The sequence below is a fragment of the Amblyomma mixtum genome, chromosome 1 (assembly GCF_055824585.1).
Source record: "Amblyomma mixtum isolate Tamu chromosome 1, ASM5582458v1, whole genome shotgun sequence".
In the NCBI taxonomy this organism is placed as follows: domain Eukaryota; kingdom Metazoa; phylum Arthropoda; class Arachnida; order Ixodida; family Ixodidae; genus Amblyomma; species Amblyomma mixtum.
This window is the reverse complement of record NC_143012.1, coordinates 93,819,043-93,823,731: the sequence shown is the minus strand read 5'-3', so window position 1 is coordinate 93,823,731 and position 4,689 is coordinate 93,819,043.

Below are 4,689 nucleotides of genomic sequence, written 5' to 3'. Positions count from 1 at the left end.
CAAATGTTTAAAGAAATAAAGGAGTAAAATGAATTAATCAATCTTTCAATCAAGCAGTCAACTAATCAGTCAGTAATGCAGTCTGCTATTCTTTCATTTCACTGTAGTCGTTGTGGTGGCTCAGTGGTTATGGCGCTCGGCTGCTGACCCGAAAGACGCGGGTTCGATCCCGGCTGCACCGGCCGAATTTCGATGGAGGTGAAATTCTAGAGCCCCGTGTATTGTGCGATGTTAGTGCACTTTAATGAACCCCAGTTGGACGAAATTTCTGGAGCCCTCCACTACGGCGTCCCTGATAGTCTGAGTCGCTTTGGGACATTGAACCCTGTGGGGACGCCTTCGTCCCCTGCGTTCACTTTCCCGCACTGCACCCCACTGTTGTTAGCTGCCCCCGAAAAGCACTCCCTTTAGTTTGGTTACTCTAGCTAACAGGGGAGGGCGCTCGCGTCGCAGCGACAGCAGCGCCACGGATGGCGTGTTTGGCCGCTCGCGCGCGGGGGAAGGCTAGGTCTCTTCTCTCTGGGATCGGGAAGCGAGCAGACGTTTCGCTCGCAGCTTCGCGCTTCGTCGACGGGCGCCTCTTGGTCGGAACTTACTCCCGCCGAACCCGTCCCGCTCGACCTCGGAGTTTATCCCTTTGCCCTACCGTGGGCGGACGTTCGCTCGTAGCCGTGCTGGTGAGTCGGACATCCTAGATTCCTCAGTGTATTTTGTTGCTAGCTGGCGTTATTGTTGTTATAGCAATAAATGCCTTGTTTGTGTCAGCCAGTGTGTCGTTCCTTTGTTCCCACAGAGCAAGGCCCGCCGTGGTCGGCTTGCGCTCAGTAGCGTACGCGACCACGGGGTGGGGTCCGCGCGGTTTTGAACTGTGTCAGCCGCGCTTAAACGGGGAGAACGTTTATATCTCCCCGATTTTAACCCCACATCTGGCAGCCCAACGTGGGGCCTGCTCTTGGAACATTGGACGACTGTCGGTTCGGTTCGAGGAACGCTCTTTGTCCGGACTTGACAAGTGGTAGGCCTCGTGTGAAAGTTGATCGCTAGGACCTGCGGCATGCTTTCTTGAGTGCGAGGTGTATTGCGCTGCAGCATGTTTGAACTTTTCGACATGCGCAGCATGTTTTTTTGTGAAGTTTTCTTCCTGGAGTTTCTTCAAGAACCACTTGGTCCGCATCGAGGGAGCGCGAGGCCTAGCGCCCGCGTAGTTGCCGAGCCCGAAGCGAGTGAGTACGGAAGCCGCGTGGGTGGTCCGAGTTTTCTGTATATATTTTCTCGCTGTCTCTTTTTCGACTCTGGGAGTCGCGGCTCCGGGAGCCGGGTGGCCTGAACCCACGGGTGCCGTTACGAGCTCGCTGGTATTGCGGCTCGGCACCGGGCGTTCCGACACCGTCCGATATGGTGGGCGCCGATCACTCAGCAGCTGCTTCGTGCAGTGAGCGGGGAGGACCACCCCACAACGCTGATGTCTCCTCGCGGCTGCGCGCACGAAACCCGTTTCGGGTCTTTCTTTTGTTGGGGGTCATCGACCGCCACTATGGTAGTAAGGCCTAAGGCTATTCATAGCTGCCTGCACCTTGTCAAAAGTGACACGACCACCGGACCGTGGTGTTGAGAGGGGGCGCACTTTGCTGGCCCACCCGTTTTTTTTAACCTCGCATGAACCGAGCATTCTCGTTCAACTCAAGAAAGGGCTTTGTTCACTCGAACTTTGCGTTGCACAGCCGCCCGACACGTTTTGCTAGCGAGTTGAGCATTGAGCCACGAGGCTCTTGTGTACGCCGTTTCCCCTCCCGTGACCTACGTTAAAGGCATGCGGAGTGTGTTTTGACAATCTTTCAGATCCAGTGGAGCCACTCCGGCTTGCTGTCCCGTGCACATCGTCTCGCTGCCGCCTGCTGCGACGGAGCGGCTTGTATCCTGTTCGCCGCATCCATCCGGGGCAGCCGTGGCGAGACCAGACAGCAGCCACCTCTGGCTGCTGTTCCGCTGGCGACTACTGCGGAATCTTGGCCTGCAGTGGTCAACCGGCCCTCCTCTTCGCGGGCCATGCGAGTCGTCCCAGCGGAGACCTTCACGCCGCCTTCGGAATACCGCGGAAGACTGTGTGCACTCTGTCGGCGTGACCTCCGCTGCACGACCTGCCTCAAGTGCATGAAGACCAGGAGACTCCTCCATAGCATGTAACTTGCAGGCGCGTGGGTCTATTTAAGGTTGGGGGGATGTGGCGACGCCTTCGTCCCCTGCGTGCACTTTCCCGCACTGCACCCCACTGTTGTTAGCTGCCCCCGAAAAGCACTCCCTTTAGTTTGGTTACTCTAGCTAACAGGGGAGGGCGCTCGCGTCGCAGCGACAGCAGCGCCACGGATGGCGTGTTTGGCCGCTCGCGCGCGGGGGAAGGCTAGGTCTCTTCTCTCTGGGATCGGGAAGCGAGCAGACGTTTCGCTCGCAGCTTCGCTCTTCGTCGACGGGCGCCTCTTGGTCGGAACTTACTCCCGCCGAGCCCGTCCCGCTCGACCTCGGAGTTTATCCCTTTGCCCTACCGTGGGCGGACGTTCGCTCGTAGCCGTGCTGGTGAGTCGGACATCCTAGATTCCTCAGTGTATTTTGTTGCTAGCTGGCGTTATTGTTGTTATAGCAATAAATGCCTTGTTTGTGTCAGCCCGTGTGTCGTTCCTTTGTTCCCTCAGAGCAAGGCCCGCCGTGGTCGGCTTGCGCTCAGTAGCGTACGCGACCACGGGGTGGGGTCCGCGCGGTTTTGAACTGTCAGCCGCGCTTAAACGGGGAGAACGTTTATATCTTCCCGATTTTAACCCCACAACCCCCATAAAGCAAATCAATCATTTCAGTGTAAAAGGAGATGGCCTGTCTCCTTAATCATTGTCAAAGTCTGAAAGTTTTGTACATAGGGTGATTGACATGGTGGTGGTGGTGGTAGTAGTAGTAGTAGTAGTAGTAGAAAAAGAAGAAGAAAAAGAAGAAGAAAAAGAAGGAGAAAAAGAAGAAGAGAAAGAAGAAGAAAAAGAAGAAGAGAAAGAAGAAGAAAAAGAGAAAGAAAGAGAGAAAGGAGAGGAGAAAGAAAAAGAAGACCTTCATTCGGCCATAATTTACAGGCCGAGCATGTCGACCGCCTGGGCGACCAGAAGTCGCTGTTCTTCCTTGACATGGTACGTTCAAGGATAGCGGACTGGACTTGAAGTTCACGCAAGACGTTTCAAACGAAGGCGAATTGGTTTTTGGATGCAAGGTTGATAAAGAACCCAGACCATGTTCTTTGTGTTTACCGTCCATGATCGGCAAAAGGGTTATGTTTGTATTGTACGAGAGACTGTACGTCCTCTACGTACGCGTTCGTTAGTTTCGTTCACAATGAAGGAATTGCGGTAAAACTTAACAACTGGTTTAATTGGCCGAATGGTAAAACAAGAAAACTTTACAGAGAGATTGGAAGCACAGCCTTTCCGTCCAGCGTCTCACAAAGCACTGTCCCTTCGATGCCGGGGCCGAGTCCTCCTTTCTCCCTCTTCTGCCGCCACTCCCGCCTCTCGGACCTTGGACAGTTAGAGAGTTTTAGCTGAGCGGGTTTACTGTCCGCTCCGCTCGCAGTTCCCAGCGGTGCCACAGCGCAGCGTCGCGCAAAAGTAGAATTTTAGCGCAGCGTCTTCCTCGTCCGCTCAAGCGAGGCGACCCGTTGCGCCTCCTAGTGGTGGTAACGACTTGCCAGAAAATGGTTATAAGTAAGCCTCTCTGATATATGCGTGATTAAATAATAGCTGTTTCCGTTTTCTGTATGCTTTCTGGTAACAACAGTGATTTGGTTTTAGCAGTGAAGCTTTCGTATTACAAAAAAAAAAATGTAAATGTCTGCCACTGCGAGAGCCAAGCCAAGACCACGCTAGTCACCCCTCGCAGCGTGCGCGTGTACGCATTTGTAGCGTTGTCAAGCGTGTGCATTCATCCTCTACGCGTGCGAGCGTCGATCGTGATCGAGTTACGTTCGCAAGTTATCCGACACTGCCTGCAATCTGTTCGCCATGCCAAAAAGTATCCGGCAAGACCCGCGCTGGCGGCCGCCATGTTGAATGTTTACGTTTTGTTCGGCTAGCGCGAGCCCAGAAGGCTTTGCGCAAGGCCCGCTCGTCGGGCCGCTCCGGACTCCGCTTGGCTCGCTCGGGAGCGGGGCAGAGGAGCCGTTCCGCTCGCGCGCTCCCGCCTGAGCGCTTCGCGCATGCGCAGTACCGCTCCCGCTAGCTCGCTGAGCGGAGCGAGCGCGCAAACCCGCTCAGCTAAAACTCTCTTAAGAGTTCCCGGAAAACGGCGACGGGCAACCGCGCTGCCCGACCTCAAAGCCTGCCGCCCGGTTCAGGGACGGTCGCGGGGGGACGGCCACTGGACCCCCTTTCGGGCGCCTGCCGCCTGGTCGGCTCGCGCGCACACACTCACACACGCACACACAGGCGCGCACACACATGTGCAAGGGTCCTTGACCGAGGAAATCGTGAGTCGAATGGCGCCGCATCTTGTCCCCCTTTTCGTCTCCGACAGGTTATTTAATTTTGCGTCAGCGCGCTCGAAAGACATCCAGGATGGTATCGCTGTGTCGCGCTTCAAGTCTGCTGTATCAAAGTCTTGCCACCATCACATCAGAGTAAGCGTTTAGTATCAGGTGGAACGACTGAAGCAAAGCGGATA